Genomic DNA, 18,276 nt, shown 5'->3' with positions numbered 1-18,276 from the left:
CTCCAAAATATGTCAGTCTGTACATAGCGGTAATACTCTTAGGCGAAATCTGAAGCCTAACGTGGTCCTTTTTACAGGACTGATTGCGACATCCAAGTGAAAGCTGACAACACAGGGCTTGTAGGTGCGCATGTCCATGTGTCATGAATGTAGAGCAGTGCTGGCACTTTTTCAACCGTCGGAAAGCGAGAAAGCATACAATAGTTTTTTTTTCTTCTTTTCGCAGTTTTTAGCCAAAGACATACTCCATCACGTAACGATCCCAAGCTACGTTCGATTGATGGTCTCCTTCTCGGCAGCCGTGCACAAATTTTCCGCAACGGTGCAGCCTAGCTTGACGTCATTCTACGGCGTAGAATGCACTAAACAGGACTTCACCTACTACAGTCTGGTGAGTGGCTCGCAGGCATGATAAGCAAGACCACAATTTCCGGCACACATGATATCCTGATGTTCTCACATTCTGCTGTTTTTAAATTTATTGCTAACCATGGTGCCTGCTGACGGGTTTTCGCTGTAAATTGCAGTTCATTGCTTTTTGAAGGTTTGAGAGACGTCGAAGCAATGAATAGCTTCCCCACTTTGCTGCTTAATCATACAGACATATTTCTGTCAAAAGAACTGTTTCGCTCGTTTGTTACTTTTTTCACGAAAGCCACAGTATCTAAACTTTCATGAGGAAAAAAATGAGGTCGATAATCTTTGGGCTTTTTAATTATCCCTGCATATCAGGAAAAATGGAACATTCCGTTTTGGAAAAGCTCTTCTGGCATAGGGGCAGAGGATAGCCAAACGCGAGGTTCCTGCTATGTTTGCACATCCGCCGCAGGCACTTTGCTCAGGTCTCTGACATTCACGCTGGTCTCCTACACATAGGACGCTAAAGGTACTGTCGCATTAATTGCAAGTAATTCGGGGCGGAGTTCCTCGAGCAGCCCCTACGCCTAGCGGGCTCACGTTCTGGTCTTCAGTCATTCAAGTGTTCTTTTTCTTTCTTACGTCAAGGATGTCAAGGGGATATTTTTTATGTTGAACATGTATCTCGGAGGAGAGGGGGGGGGGGGGGGCAGAGAAAGCATATGGAAGCGCTTGTCCCAAATTCGTGGTAAAGAGGTCGATTTGAGCTGTCAATTTATTAGTGCGCTTGCCAGAAACACCGAACCACCCAATCTGAGATTTTGGCGATGTTTGTTTGTCAAAAGCATCCCTCCGTGTCCTTGAGGCTGCTCAGAAAGAGGAACCTGTGTCGCACAAGCACCACCAGTGGCAGTACCTTCCATCGCAGGCCAGCGGCCCATCGCTTAACCGCCACACCACTGCGACAGCAGTGGTATGAGGCCTCCGGCCGAGCGACCTATGAATCAATGTACAGCGTGACAAGTTCCACATACATGGCTTCCCCCATAAACTATCGGGTTTAGACGTTAAACCCCCATAAACCCATAAAGTCAGCCTATTTCTGAAACCCATTGAAGCTGACTCATACTACCCGTAAGGTGGAGCTTAAGTCCGATTTGGACAGTCTTTGGCCTTGCGCCTTCTAGCCAGGTAAACCGCGCCTCGTACCGAAACACAATTGAAAACATAACTGCTATAGCTGCTTATTCACAGCTGTCCTAACCACGCTAAGTTGTTTCCTATTTCTTTATTTATTTATCATGTACTGTTAGTCTCGGTGCGAAGCCTTAGGCAGGAGTGGGTACTACAAAGTAGATCGAACATGTACCAAGAAGTTATGCTGTACGGAAATTCCGAAAGAACGTAAAACATAACAAAACAATTCACGCGCCGAATATGAATACAAATTTGTTGTTGACAAAACTAGAAGACCAGAATAATTATTGTACAGTGTGCAGCGCTTAAGCACAAAAGTAAAAATTACCGACCTATCAATAAAGGAAAGAGTAAAAATAGAAAAGGCAGACATTAACGCTGCAAACAAGTGTCCGCACTTGGCTAAACTAAGCGCTATTAACAGCAGCGGTTCAAACGGTCAGTAAAGCGTGAACAATGGTGGTATTATTCATGCTTGAGTAAAGGCTAAAATATTCAGGAAATACCCTGTGGTACTCTAAGAAAGAAGCTGACGTTCAAAGAATCGCTGGTAGCTTCCTCTCCCTTTGTTATACTCCAGCTTAGGCGATAATCAGCCGACATCCGAGGACATCTGACGAACCCCAATTAGCGCGAGGAGCCGGCCAGAGCGGGGTTGTCGGTAAAGAGCCGATTTTTGGTTACAAAAGTTTTGTTCTTTGCCTATACCTTCCAGCGGTACTTTCTGCGCTTTGCGTATGCCTTCCAGCAGTACCTTCAGCGCTTTGCGCTTGCCTTTCAGCAGTACTTTCAACGCTTTGCGTATGCGTTCCAGCAGTACTTTCTGCGCTTTGCGTATGCCTTCCAGCAGTAATTTCAGTGCTTGGCACGAAGCTCTCTCATGCATCATTGCATCTCATGTATCTCCCATTTACTCTCTTATGCATCACATTAGAAATACCGCGGTGTTAACCTTTCTTCAGATCTTTCATGGTCATTCCATATCCCACCCTTAAGCCTCTTGCCTCAAAGTCATTAAAGCTACCTACGCCGTAATCTCTGAAATTCACCATATGATATTCGAAAACTAGCATACCTGACGTTTGTTCGTCCACAACTTGAATTTGCTTCTTCCATTTGGTCTTTCTACTAAAACAAAATGATCGCTAGGTTAGAATCTATCAAAAACAAGGCCGCACGATCCATTTCACAAAACTGTAACTACAGTTAAATCATCACTCAGATTAAAACCGATCTTTCTCTATAATCACTAAGCACACGCCGCGAGATCGCTCTCCTAGCACTATTTCACCGATAAGTACACTTGAACAGAACAGGTTAATTTCAACTCGATGTCCCATCCCGCGCGTCAAAAGATTATATAATCAGCTCAGGTTCGCAAGAATATATGCTGATGAATTCGCTTGAAATTCATCAGCACTACACCGAGTCATCAGCTTATGGAACGACCTACCAGACAACATCGCTTCCACGTCTGATCTAGATTCTTTCCATACTAAGCTCATCACACATTTCACTGAGACGGCCATTCAGCACTCCTCCGTTGAAATCTTTTTTGGTTGTTATTTTTTGTTTTTACTTTGTCGCAACTGTCGTGCGATTTTGAAGTTTTCTTATGTTTGCCTGCTATGTTCCCGTTCTTTTTTTTCTCTGACGTGCTTGCATTAATCGCGCTATGCAACTCATTGTTACCACGTTCTGCGAGCACATTATCCTTTATTGTTGTGCTTAGTTTTAATACGCGCATTCTTTCATTCGTGTCTCTTCGCTGTTGTTATTTCAGCGTCGTTTCTTCTTCTCTACTAATTTGTTTATATATTGTTTATTAAGATTGTATGTTTCCCTCTTGTTTCCTTTGGTTATTAATGCACTGTATAATACTTGTACGCCCCCTTACATGATGGCCAAAGGGCCTGTAAGGTATTTCAAATAAAAATAAATATAACCTAGTATCCTGCTGAGAGTTCCAGGTGGCAGCTCAGTTATCGCGAGAGGCTGCTCGGGAAAAGCAACGAGGGTCAACCCAAGCGACCCAAGTCCCGCCGGTGGTAGCCCCTGCAATAAACGGGAACTTGCGCGTCACCGCTGCATCACGGCGTTGGGTTGTGACACGAGGACTCCCAGGGATCAATGAATGTAAAGGAGACAATGAACAATATTTACCTGAGCCCATTATCGCTATCCGGACAAGTTTAATCAGTGAACAGTATATCTGGACACAGGAACCGAAGGGAAAACCGAACTGGCAGTGCACCAAATAAGCATTTGGCATAACTGCACAAATCGACCATAGTTTTTTTAGGAGAGAATACTGTGGTCATGTGGGCTTTTCTCCATAACTGCTGCAACAGTGCTGTTCTTTCTTTACATTTTATTGCCATTTCAACAAGTCGCTTAAGGGAGGGCAGAGGTGCTCAATAATGGCAGCTTAAATGGCAGGTTAGGTGTTGAGTCCAGTGTCTTCGTTATTGTTTCTAGCTTTTTTTGCTTTTTGTAGCGTGGTGTCTCGCCTTACACCAGACTTGAATTGAACTATGTACAACATATGATATGTCCGGTTTCCGTGTTGCTACCCGATTGCACGCTTCACTATCACATTCATTGATTAGCTCTTTGATAAATTCATTAATTTTGACAAAATATTGCTGCCACGCTGATTGGTGATAGTCAATTTTTATGACTACTTGAATCTCCAGACTGGCAGATCTGGAATACTCCACATGTACGAAATGATTTTCTAGGTCTGCAGCTTTGTCTTCGAGGGTAAAAGATTTAGCTTTGAATTCCTGGTTCACCGCTGTTTAGTGTTTTTTTTTTGCAATTTCAGCTCCTTGTTTTAGCCTGAACTCCTCAATATGTTTATTTGCATACTCAAGACTGTCAGATTCTTCTGTTCTGCTCGCAATTCCAGCGTTTCATTCTGCAGATCACTTTCAACGGCTCTTCTTGCATTTGAACTCAAGCTACATTGCCTGTTTCTGTTTCACGAAATCATTTCTTAGCTCTTCTTTGCATTTCACCAATTCGTTCACTGTTTTTAAGTCTTACCGCACGTAGAAACACGACACTTGAAAAAACAGCTTCGCAGCAGCTGCGACAGAAAAATGTAACAAAAGCGTAATAAAATATATGCTGCTATGCATCGACCTGCGGCGAAAAGCGCAGCGATGCTTAGTCCTCGTTCACAGAGGCCGTCGCCACTGCCAAATGACGATGCGGGTGCCTCGACGGGCCTTTTAAGGCGAAAGCCTTTAATGGCTCATGCTTGCGTCTCTCCGTCCGTCCGCCCGTTACGCTCTTCAACTGGATGAGAAAAAAAAAGTTTCTGCACGACAGGACTCGATCCATCATCGTTCCGTTCTGCAGCCGAGTGTGCTCACGACGATGCTACTTCCTACCAGCTCATATGTAGTTCTCCATATCTTGGACGCTGGAGAGTATTTGCAGAAAGGCATCGAATGAAACGAATGCCTCCCAAACGCCCTTCAGTGTCTCCAGCTTTAAGATTCACAAATGATTGTGTACTTCATTAACATTTTAACCACACATCAGTGAAACAAGCTGTCACAAGCAGCTTGATATTTATTAACGATCTACCTTACTCCGTTTCTTCCCGAATCCGACTTTTCACTGACGATTGCGTAATCTATCGCAAAATGTATACTAACAAAGATCGCCTAGCCCTTCAATCCGACCTCGACACTGTATCAGCGTGGTGCTTTACTTGGCTCATGCATACTTAATATTTTTAAAATAAAAGTTATGTAGTTTACAAACCGAAAGTTTAGATTTCAAAGAGCGTATTCTTTAAATAACACTCCAGTTGAGTTTGTAACCACGTATATATATATCTCGGTCTTCACGTTCTTCTAGTCCTAACATGGAACCACTATATTAACCTTAGTTTTTCATCCGCTAATCGGTCTTTAGGTCTCTTAAAGCATACCTTAAAGCATGCTCCCTCCCACCTCCGATTACGTGCTTACACACCTCTTATTCGACCTTAAATTTAATATGTTTCGGCTATATGGGATCCTCATCAAGCATACTTAACAAATAACGTGGAATCTTTGCAGAATCGCGCAGTTCGTTTTATCTTCTCTGATTATTCGCGTCATACCAACATCACAGCCTTGAAGAAACGCCCTCATCTTCAGGATCTATGTCTCCGTCGCAAAATTGCACGTTTATTACCTTTTTATAAACTGTATCAGCACGCAACGCTCTATAATGCCTTTTTTTCTTTACCTTCTTCCAATTTGGGCTGCCGCGACCATCCGTTTAAATTCAAGCGCCTGTCATGTCGTATATTTAACTATGCACATTCATTCATACGACCTACTATAACTGACTGGAACGTTCTGCCTTCATATGTTGCTACCGTCACTGATGCGGATAAATTTTACAATCTGTTGGCTGCCACTACCTCTGTCTAAATTTTTGAGTACATTGTTATCTTACTAGTGCATTGAGTTTCTATATCGTATTTCTGTTATTGACGGTTCTCGTTTTATTTTCATGCCGTTGTTTGTGAGCCATTGTATATAACTTGTATGAATATTAGTGTCTGCTGCTCTGTTCATGTTTTTGTTGTTCACGTTTGCGCTTTAATGTTGAATATTGTTTTGTATTTTTCTTGCAAAGACTCTTATGCTTTTATCTGTTTTGTTTGTAATTTCTTGAAATTTCGGTTCATTTGTTTACTTTTGATTACATGCCTGAACCCCCCTATGTATTTTATAGGGGTATTTTGTATAAATAAAATAAATACATAAACACCGCGCTAAAGGCTTTCACCTCAGCACTTTATGTCAACAAAGTACCCCCCCCCCCCCCCGAGTTTTTTGTAGTCGGTGAGGTCACGTAAGTGTCCACGTCACAGATACCAGATGGCTATCTACTGTCGCTAACCGCCACGCACCTGATGTAGGATGACGCAGCCGATACGCGTCGAAGCAGGAGCACACGGCTGATGCCACCGTCCCGATCCTTGTTGCAGCTTTATTATGGCGATCTGCAGCGAAAAGCACAGCGATGCTTAGTCCTCGTTCACAGCGGCCGTTACCTCAGCAAAGTCGGTTCTTCGTCTCATTCCGAGATAATTTATTGTATCGTCACCAACGCAGTTCATCATTTCTTTGCAGGCGCAAGTCAGCCCCGTTTAGAATTCATTTCAGAGCCACTTGCATGTACTCGTCTAACTTTTACGGCCTTACCACAACATTTGGGTGACACATAGGCTCTGCTTTAAGGGTACGACGTGATAGCTTTATTGGGTCCGGTCAGCGACTCCTCAAGATCATGATCTTCATGGCACATAACCTGAACACATGCTCCACTAACAAAAATGTACGTTGTGTTGGGCAAGTTGGAAGTAATGCACATTGTGGACAACCGCAAAACGGACAACTTTTGTGCTGATCCACTATATGCTACCAGGTCACATTAATCAAGAATACAGGTCCCAATGCTACCAGGACACTATAAACAAGGATACAGTCGTGCACGTACAGTGATCTCTAACCAACAAGCACTTCGCAACTAGGTTACCCATTACACCTTTAATTAGTCCCTTTCTAGTCACACATTTTCAGTACATACACTGGCACGCTACCATGTTATGTGAAATACCAGTCGGCATACATAAAAAAGCCCTCTTCCAACAAACCGTACGAAGATTTCGAAGTTCACGTTACGAATTTTGACGTTCTGGAAGGTTGGGAAGTCTGGGGGCATGGCGCGCTCGTTTTATGCAGCCTGGTGTTACGCAGAAAGAGCATATTCAGGTTTTCCGTTTCGGCTATTTTTTCATGCATTAAAGAAAAAAAGTTCTTACGTGGACTAGGGGTGACGTGTCTGACTCGCACTTCAGAAGTCAACCGTTCGATTCCCCACTAATAACGGCACTTTTACCTTGAGCGCAGTTCATTTACTTGATATTGCCATAAATCTTAGTACTCTAGATTTGAACTTTGTTACCTCGATTGATAGCATTCTGGCGGAGCTGATTCTACGTAGTTCCACACTGTTGTAGTAACTTTGCACCCTGTATCTCGAAAGTTCGCTCTCAGCATTAAATTGAGCACGGCCGAGAGTGGCGGGCATTCTTTTGGACGACCGCCGAGCAAGCTTGTTGCTGCGCCACCTCCGATTCATTTAATCCATTGTGGCTACAGGTCAGCACAATAAACTATTTACATTTAAAAGCACTTTTCGCAGCCTTCTTCACTGCCTAGACTCCCGTTACCACTATGTCACATATACTTTCATCTCGTAATGACGTGTAAGTGATACTAAGACCTATTATTCACAATTTCTGTTAGGGTCAATTCACTTTTTAAATTTGACGCGCCACATGTGACATCAAACCATTTCGACCAAGCCAGAGTTTCGCGACCCATCGCCTGACTCCGCCGACAAGACGCTGCTTTTTCCGCTGCACGGGGGCTTAATGTACGCTTAAGCTGATTAAAACTTAGCATGGCCATCATGAGGAGGAGACATTAGTGTCAACAGTGCGGCAGTTGAAGCAGGTGTACAATCGTTTTCTCCTTGCCCTTACATTACCTACTCCCTGGGCCTTCCCGATTACACATAATATTTACTAAAGAGCGTGCATAACATGAACGGTCAGCGAAAAAATTGAAACAAAAACAACTGATGTTTCGGGATGAGAGGCATGGAGGTGACATACAGCTTCGCCGCGGCAGAGTATTCGGAGTGCCAGTAAATGTTCGCCTTAAAAGTGGCGTCCCTAGATTTTCAATTCATGTTGTGTGGCGGCGGCAGAGAGAACACGAAGCTCCCGTGCAGCGTCGGTAGTAGACAGCTTAGCGTCTTCCCACGGGCCCATCGAGCACCATTCACAGCAAGGAAAAAGGTGGCAATGCTGCTCTGACCTGGCAGCTACTTATATCAAGACATTTTTCAAAATTGGCGAGTGAGGATACGTGCCATTTCGGCAACGATTTGATAGTTACCGCCTTTACATACGGCTGCTTGAAAGCATAGCAAGGGACCTGTTCAAGCACAGAATGCAACCCTTATTAGGTGACAGTTGACACATGTGGTGCGCAGTTGCTCGGAAATGTAAGCGAGTCCGGACCCAGCGGTGGTTCCTTTAGGCGAAATCTGAAGTCTAACGTGGTCCTTTTTGCAGGACTGATCGCGACATCCGAGTGAAAGTTGAAAACGCAGGACATGTAGGTGCGCATGTCCAAGTGCCATGAATGTAGAGAAGTGCTGGCGCTTTTTCAACCATCGGAAAGTGAGAAAGCCTACTACCGTTTTTTTCGCAGTTTTTAGCCAAAGACGCACTGAATCACGTAACGATCGATCCCATGCTACATCCAAGTGATGGTCTCTTTCTCGGTGGCCGTGCACAAGGAATTGCGACGCCTGGAGGACTTCCGACAACCACCCGCTTTGCTTCCACTGCGGTGAGGCCGACCATATATCCTTCGTCACTGCCCGTACCGACGGATCGATCTTCGTAGCTTTGCCGTTGATACACCACAACCATGTTTCAGGCAACATCCGCAGCAAATCGACGAGTGCTTGCATGAAGAGGAGTATGGGTCGAACCGCCTTTCCCGCTAACCATAGCCATTAGCCCGTCATTTTGCGCTGCCGCAGTACGAGGAAGGTCGCTCAGCCCCCGTAGGGGAAACTAACGACAGCAACCTGTCGAGGTGAGGCTGCTCATGATCGAAACGCCGAAGATCTTCCAACGAACTCGCCGTATGAAGACCCTGCCCCAGATACCCCGACGCTGCATACAATCACAACCTTGACCACAACGCAAACAGCCTTCAAAACGTCGCCGCCACCCAGAAAAGCTTCGAAGACACGTCCTACCAATTATTTACACACCCAATCAAGCCGTGACCCGACGCTGAGGAAGACGTGCAACCCCGCAGCCAGGACATTCAATCTAGAAGTGGTTATCGACGGCCGGAAAATTACCGCTCTAGTCGACACAGGTGCCAGTTATTCGGTCGTGAAAGGAACATTCTCTGAATGGATGAGGTTATTCACGACCATTTAGGATGGCCCACAAATTCGCACCGCTGGAGGCCACCTCATTGCGCCACCGAGGCGATGCACAGAGAGAGTGACCGTCATGGGAAATACCTATTCTGTGACCTTCGTAGTGTTACAGAAACGCTCGTACGACGTCGTATCGGGCGTGCATTTTCTTAATGAACATCAAGCGATCGTCTACCTTGAGCCAGACCATCACGACTTCGAAGAACGAAGCCATCCCTTCGACGACAACCATGGAGCAGTACCTTGCCCTGAGCTTCCTAGATAACAAGTGAGCGTCCCACCCCGATCAAGAATCATGGTCACCGTAGGTGCCACGGATGCCATAAACATCGGAACTCTCATCGAGGGGAGCACAGAGTTGTTTCTAGAGCGAGGAATGGGCATCGCACGATGCATTGCACATCCCCGCAATGTCAAAGTTTCTGCTGATGGACTCCAGCGATGAATGCACGTTAACGAAGGAACGACGATTGCTTTCATGGACGAGATATCCGACGCTTGCGCCGCCTTTTTCTTCTCCGATAGAGTCGCAGAAGATTCATTGGAGGAAGATCAAAAGTACGTCTTCGACGTACACCCCGCCCTTCCCCGGAACAGGCAAGACCGGATCCGCAGTTCTGCTTCGAAGATACATCGAGTGCTTCTCGTCATCGTCGAAGGTCCGACAAACGCAAATTTCCAAGCATCGCATTGTAACCGACCAGCACGCATCATCTCTCCGCCAAAGCCTCTACAGTGTGTCGCCGCTATCCGAACAACTACCCCAGTGAGAAGTAGATCTGGACACCAGAACTGAAGTAAAAACCAAACTGCTAGTGCACATAATTCGCATTTGGCCTACCTCTGCAAATAGACGTTCGTTTTTTAGGGAGAGAATACTGTGGCCATGAGGGGGGGGGGGGGGGGGGGGGCTTTTCTGCATCACCCACACTACACTGCGGAACTTCTGAGTGTATTTATAAGTGATCCCAATTTTTCTCCGCGTCACCGCGAACAACCACTTTTTGGGGCTGAACCTACATTTCATTTTCATTTCATTTTATTACCTTAAAGACCCCTCGCGGGGTATTGCATAAGGGGTGGGATTAGCAGAAAAGGCACAAAACAATGCCATTAGTGATCATGAACAAAAAATGTTTAGATTGCTTGCAAATGATGAAGGACAGGTGATGTCGACGATATGCTGGGGAAGGCCGTTCCAATCTTTAGCTGCACGTGGGAAGAAGGAGGCTGAAAAGTAACAGTTCGGGCACGTGGGCGAAAAACTTGAAGCGTGTGGCTAGTGCGATGAGAAATGTATGATGCTGGCGTGATGTAAGGGGCACGGTTAAGTGATGAGTAAAAGAACTTGTGGTACAGTGATAGCGTGGCTATGCGACGACGAACGGAAAGAAGCGATAGTGCTGATTTGGTTTTTAAGGCTGAAACACTGACGTCGTAGGAGTAAGAAGAATGAATGAACCTTGTAGCGCGGTTTTGAACGGCTTCTAAATCGTTTACGAGGTTAATATGATGCGGGTCCCATATGGCGGATGCATATTCAAGTTTAGGTCTAATGAGTGACTTGTAGGCGAGCAATTTCACGTGATGTGAGGTGAGGCGAAGGTGACGTTTAAGAAATCCCAGAGTTTTGTTAGCCGATGATATCACGTTAGTAACATGTGCATTCCATGTTAGGTCATTAGATAATGTGACGCCTAAGTATTTGAAAGATGATACAGATTCTACGGACTTGTTAGCGATTTTGTATTGGAAGGCATGAGTCTTTTGCGACGGGTGATGGAGAGAAGCTTGCATTTTCTAGGGTTGAGGGTCATAAGCCAATCTGCGCACCACTGTTCAATTTGGTTAAGGTCCTGCTGGAGGGCTTCATGATCAGTTATGTTTGTTACTTGGCGGTAAATTACGCAGTCGTCGGCGAACATTGGAATTTGGCAGGATACGTATTGAGGGAGATCATTAATATATATTAAAAACAATAGGGGTGCAAGAACAGAGCCTTGTGGGACGCCGGATGTTACAGGGAGAGGGTTGGAAGACTGGTTATTTACAATGACTGACTGAAAGCGATTTCTTAAGAAGGCCTTGATCCAGTTTAGCACGTTAGGATGAATGTTTAGAATAGAAAGTTTTTGTATTAAACGTTGATGTGGAACTTTATCAAATGCTTTAGCGTAATCCAGAAAGATGGCGTCAACTTGAATGTTAGCGTCCAGGTTAGTATGTAAGTCGTTGAGGAACATGGCTAGTTGTGTTTCGCATGAATACCCCTTGCGGAAACCATGCTGGGATGGATGGAAGAAATTGTTAGCGTCTAAGAAGTCCATTACCTGAGAGTATATGACATGTTCCATGATCTTGCAAGGGACGCTAGTTAAAGAAATAGGACGGTAGTTCAGAGGGGAATTTTTGTCACCTGATTTGTAGAGTGGAACGACCTTCCCAACTTTCCAGTTTTCCGGAATGAGACCTGTAGAGAGTGATTGCGAAAACAATAATTCAAGATGCACTGCACTAATACATTTTCTGTTTTTTAGTAGTTTAGTGTTTATCTCGTCGATGCCGGCTGACGAGGAAAGTTTCATTTTCTCGATTAAAGACGAGATGCCAGTTGAAGAAAAAGTTATTGCGTCCATCAGTGAGGTGGCATTAGTAGGAGGTATTTTTGGAGGCGGGTTGCGCTCCTGGGTGAAAATTGACGAGAACGTCGTATTGAAGATGTTAGCGCATTCTGTGTCGGAGGCTTGAATACCGGATGCATGAGTGAGAGTGACTGAGTGTGATGGTGCGGGATTGATAACGCGCCAAAATTTTGGGGGGTTATCGCATAGCATGCGCGGTAGGTCGCTGTTAAAAAATGAGTGTTTAGCGTTGGTGACGGAAGTCAAGTATTCTTTTTCGGCTGAAAAGTATTTCTCCCACGCTTCGGAATTGCTTTTAAATTTGGCAGCGCGAAAAAGCCGCTTCTTTTTATTCTCCAGTCTTTTTAGTGTCTTAGAAAACCAGGGTTTAGAGCGATTTTCACGAAAAGTTATTCTAGGGATAAATTTTTGTGTTAGTTCATGAAGTTTATTTTTAAATATTAGCCAATTCTCGTTAACAGATCTCTGGTTATAACCGGCTTCGAAGAGTGGGAAAAAAAATGCTCAGTTCATGATTAATGGCATTGTAGTTACCCTTGTCATACAGGGTGATTGTTTTCTTTTGTGTTTCATGGCGCTCGGTGCGGAAGGAAAAATCGGCTTGAATGACTTTATGGTCGCTAATGGGCTCTAAGTATGTAATGGATGACAAACTGTCAGGATGAGAGCTTAGTATTAAGTCTAAAATGTTGCTCGAATCGCCTGCGGTGCGTGTTGGGCTGGTTACTAGTTGGTAAAGATTAAAGTTCAAACAAACATCTAGAAAATCCCTTGATTCTGCACTGATTGGCTGTGAATGAGAACGGTTGAGCCAGTTTATTCCTGGATAATTAAAATCACCAAACAGAAGAATATGCGCGTTCGGATAAGATATCATGAGCTGGTTTAGCATATTGTTAAGTTCACGAGAAAAGTTTGGGCTAGAATGCGGAGGCCTATAACACACGCCAATTATGACTGAATGCGGTGAAGTACGGCACAAAAGCCACAGTATCTCTAAGTTAGATGGGAGACGGATGGGTGAATAAGATAATTCTGGTCCAGCAGCGATCAGCACGCCACCCCCTCGAGTGTCTGTGCGGTCCTTCCGATAAACAGAAAAATTCGGCAAATCGGCAATAACTTCAGCATCAGTGATATCATTAGTAAGCCAGGTTTCAGTTAGTAACAGCATACTGCTGTTAGATGATATGGCTAAGCTAGACACGCGTTCTCGATTCGGCATAAGACTGCGAATATTAGTGTAGGTTACAGAGAACGAAAGATGATTGCTTGGTAAAGTGCGGGGACGGGTATTGATTACATTTGGGGGAGGTGACCGCTATGGTATCTCTTTAACCATCTGCGATGAGATATCGTACATGTAACGCTTAGCACCAATGTGCAATGTCTTGTAGCGAAGTGAAAATTTAGCTTTTTTGGCTTTGGCGAATGCTACAAGGTGGCTACGAGCGGTTTGGACGGAACGAGAGAAGTCTTCGCCGATGCTATAGGATGTGTTCTTTAGTTTCCGGGCATTTGAGAGAATATTGTCTTTAGTTTTGTAGGACGTGAATTTGGTTATTATTGGGCGGCAGCGGTCGTCAGAGTGGCGTCCAAGGCGATGTGCGCGTTCTATTTCTTTATGGTCGATTGATATGTTAAGGCGATCCTGGCAGTGACGAATGATGATTTCTTCAGCCTCAGCATATGTTTCGGCCGCATTAGTGTCTTCAAGGCCATAAAATATTAGATTATTCCGCCGCGATCGATTTTCGGCGTCGTCTAGGCGTGTTTCTAGTGCAGAGACTAAGCTGGCTGTCTGGGCGGCGTTAGTTCGGACAGTATCAAGGTCTGTTTGTAAGGTTTTTAGGGTTTGGTAGTGGTTCTCGAGATCAGTCATTCTTTCGTTCAGATTGGAGATGGTTTGGTTTGTCGTTAGTAGTTCGTTTTTTAGTTCACCCACATCAGCGATGAGTTGAGATTGACTGGCTGAAATTTTTTGCAGCTCGGCAAGAATGGCGACAGAATCAGGACCGGGGTTAGTTTCAATATCACCGGATAACAACAACAGAAGAGAACGGGCAAAATCGGCAGCGATAGCACTCAGACACTGTGGGCTTGGTAGCTGCACTAAGAAGTAGTTACTAGTTTTCTTAGCGAACAGGCTGTATTGTTCACCAACCTGCATTGTCAGGAAGAGCGGATTAGTGGTCTTTGCCATGGCACAGCCACCAAGCCCACGAAGTGTCGTTGAATGCAGCGGTTTTATAGTTGAAGATGATGATGTCGACTGTGATGGGGCGATCCAGGAGGCAGCGAGGGTTGGGCAGATCCGTGGCGGCGTGTCGACGGCAGCGGTGACGTTGACGCAGCCAGCCCCAAATCCGCCGCAGCCAAGATAAATCGGTAGGGATGACGAACCCGACTGCGCAGCCGTCAGGCCAGGCAAAAATGCGACGATGATCGTGACAAGCACCTGCATTGTCAGGAAGAGCGCATTAGTGGTCTTTGCCATGGCACAGCCACCAAGCCCACGAAGTGTCGTTGAATGCAGCGGTTTTATAGTTGAAGATGATGATGTCGACTGTGATGGGGCGATCCAGGAGGCAGCGAGGGTTGGGCAGATCCGTGGCGGCGTGTCGACGGCAGCGGTGACGTTGACGCAGCCAGCCCCAAATCCGCCGCAGCCAAGATAAATCGGTAGGGATGACGAACCCGACTGCGCAGTCGTCAGGCCAGGCAGAAATGCGACGATGATCGTGACAAGCACCTGCATTGTCAGGAAGAGCGGATTAGTGGTCTTTGCCATGGCACAGCCACCAAGCCCACGAAGTGTCGTTGAATGCAGCGGTTTTATAGTTGAAGATGATGATGTCGACTGTGATGGGGCGATCCAGGAGGCAGCGAGGGTTGGGCAGATCCGTGGCGGCGTGTCGACGGCAGCGGTGACGTTGACGCAGCCAGCCCCAAATCCGCCGCAGCCAAGATAAATCGGTAGGGATGACGAACCCGACTGCGCAGTTGTCCGGCCAGGCAGAAATGCGACGATGATCGTGACAAGCACCTGCATTGTCAGGAAGAGCGGATTAGTGGTCTTTGCCATGGCACAGCCACCAAGCCCACCTAGCACAACTAGTACTCTTACAGGCGTAAAAAATGAACTGTGCTGTCAACAGATTAAAGTGACTGTTCGCCTAACTGCAGCAGGGTGCCATTCATGTAGTAACAAACAACAGAGCTGTTCACAACCGTTCCAGGGGAAGATAATTTAGCGTGACAGAGGAAGGGCCTAGTGTCATTGCTCACGACGGCGTGACTGGTCGAAAAGGGGGCCATTACAAGAGGCTCTCTAAGATGTAGCCAGCTATACCAGCAATGCATGGGGTTTTAAGCGATCGGAGCAACCGTGAGCAACCGGCCAAGAGCACGGGCTTTCGGCCGCCGTCTTCCTCCACACTTTCAAACTGACATGAAAAATACGAACACTCACGTTACAAAACGTCGTCTATCAAGCTGCTACGCAGCGGGCCCATTGCTGCATTCCCAGTAACCGCACCTAAGTAGCCTACAGAGCAATCGGACCCCTGGATCTCGGGGTGCCGGTCAAACTTGGTACCTCTATGCCATGCAGACACGTCTGCATGGCTTGGTTAAAGTGAGGCTTTATATATATGTCGCAAGGTCTTTCGCATAATGATTGTGATTGTGAAAGCCGAAACAGCTGCCTTCTCTGCGTGGGCAAGAGAAGCCGCTGTCGCATCTACCCTCAAAGGCGAAGCTTAAGTGTGCCTCCAACTTTTCTTTCACTTTCTACTTCAGGAGCTTGGGATCCGTTGACTTGCTTGTTTTCCGTCAAGTAGTTGAAATGACAACTGATCGGGAATGCAGCCGCCGAAAGCATTACCTGTAGTTCACAAAAGGGTGATTAGTTCAGAGGCTGTCTGAAACACAAGAGCAAAAGGAGACGCTGTCTCGGATCTTCCGCACACCGTATTTTGTAACAGACTTCAATACTGTGCAACCTGATGCTGAAGTCGCTAGCGAGGCAGAATTGCATGGTACTAATGTTAGCCGTGTTGAAATTCCTAAACCTTTTGTAAGTCAGTTGAGAGCACGTAGTGTCTATTCTGTGGGTTTACTATTTTCTGGAAGTTATTTTCTGCTTCCTGCGAAACTACACCTTCATAGCGGGATAACGCAGTGGTGATTCCGTCAATTATCATCAGTCACCAACCAACCGTTGCATCACTTTTTCCTGATAACGCGACCGTGGCCGCATTATACCGGTATGAAGGAGCGCATGGAAATACTTTTCCATGGGCGAATTGATACATTCACTTTAATGCCCTCAGAGACTAAGCTGTCACTGACTCCTATTATTCAACACATTCATTCAAAGATGATGAAACCGCTGCGATCTGGTTTTTAATTATCTGTCTGTCTTTTGGGGGAAGACTGCGTCATTTCTCACCGCGTCTCTAACAATAGCGATCAGGAAATACGTCCTGTACTGAATAACGAAACGGTGTTCCAGCTAGCTAATGCACCTTTATACTTTGAAATGCTGTTGCATGCAGATTTCACACAAACCTTTCGTTATTCATTTCCCGTACTAAATGAATTATACGCACTGTGATAAACTCATAGAGATGCCTCGGTGTCGAGATAAGGCAGGACCACATCACTGAACTTTGCTCTTCCCGATGACTGCTTTTCCATTAAATGCGCCCCACCACCCATCGCACATCTAACGTTCGCACTAAACCTGAATACGCCGCGTAAATACTGAACCCGTGCCAGGCCTACTTGATTTACTCGAAGTCATCGAGAACCGAACAGGACGCTACTTTACGTCTCATTTTACACCTTTGCACAGCGTTACTAACATAAAATTATCTCTCGGCCTGAAGCCATGAGCGCTTCGTCAAAATATTTGAATGCTTTGTCTCTTGCACAAATTATATTCAACGTTCGAGCCTTCGTGAAAACCTGTTACACGCTTCATTCCGCTCGTGTCATCGCACACAGCGTTCGCACTGCTCAATTAACGCGTTCAATCAATATTTTCTTGCTATTGCCATAGAATAAAACAGTCTTATGAGCAACAGTGTTACTGTGTCTAATTCTTCCAGTTACAGATAGCTACTAACTGATTCCTTCAACTCGCAATACCCATTTTCACCCACGTTACACCCTATCAATCCGGTTTTTTGTGTAACTGTATTGCTTAATATTTTTCTTGTACTGCTATATGTCTTGACACATTTTATTCACTGATGTCAAATTTAACTGAAAATGAAAATTGGTTTTTGAGGAAAGGAAATGGCGCAGCATCTGTCTCACATATCCGCGGACACCTCAACCGCACCGTAAGGGAAGGGATAAAGGAGAGAGTGGAAGAAGAAAGGAAGAAAGATGTGCCGTAGTGGAGGGCCCCGGAATAATTTCTACCACCTGGGGATTTTTAACGTGCACTGACTTTAACTGCATTTGCGATTTTAAGGAGAAAGCCTTACCTGCACCATTACGAGAGAAGCCAGCTGCATGTGTTATTCTGTGTACTCGCCCCAGATGTTACAGAAAACTCCACCGAAGCACGAAAAACTGGCTGCCTCACCATGCAGCCCTCGGACGCACATAGCAAGCCGACAGCCGCAATTTCAGACAATCGTATACATTTCGTTCATCTTATATACCCCCACTGGCAGACCTCAATGTAGGGCCAGTATTTCAGACTACATTCGTTCCCCAAAGCTATGAGCAACCGTTTGTCATACAGCATTTTCGGGTGGTGTCATACCATTTCTTAGTGCATACAGCTTGCATGTGCTAGTCAAGTTAGAGGCAAGCTTGCGAAAAGCATTCAAAGTGACAGTTATATGCTTTCCCAAACTTCCTCTTCCCTTGAGGTGCGGTTGAAATGTCGACCGATATGTGAGACAGTTAGTGCGCCATTTTGTTTTCTCAAAAAAATTTCGTATTAAAATTGTGACGCAACCGTTTGTCGTATACCATTGCCGGAGGTGGTATTTATTTCTCGTTCCACATA

At 45.4% G+C, this 18,276-nt stretch overlaps 1 protein-coding gene across 1 annotated transcript in view; it reads left to right on the top strand.

Annotated features, from left to right (window-relative positions):
* LOC144128760 (uncharacterized) overlaps positions 1 to 18,276 on the top strand; it is a 205,611-nt gene that overhangs the window by 141,516 nt on the left and 45,819 nt on the right. The window lies entirely within an intron of this gene.

This window comes from Amblyomma americanum, chromosome 1 (genome assembly GCF_052857255.1).
Source record: "Amblyomma americanum isolate KBUSLIRL-KWMA chromosome 1, ASM5285725v1, whole genome shotgun sequence".
NCBI lineage: Eukaryota > Metazoa > Arthropoda > Arachnida > Ixodida > Ixodidae > Amblyomma > Amblyomma americanum.
Note: the sequence above shows the minus strand (reverse complement) of the source record. Positions and strands in the feature narration are given on the sequence as shown.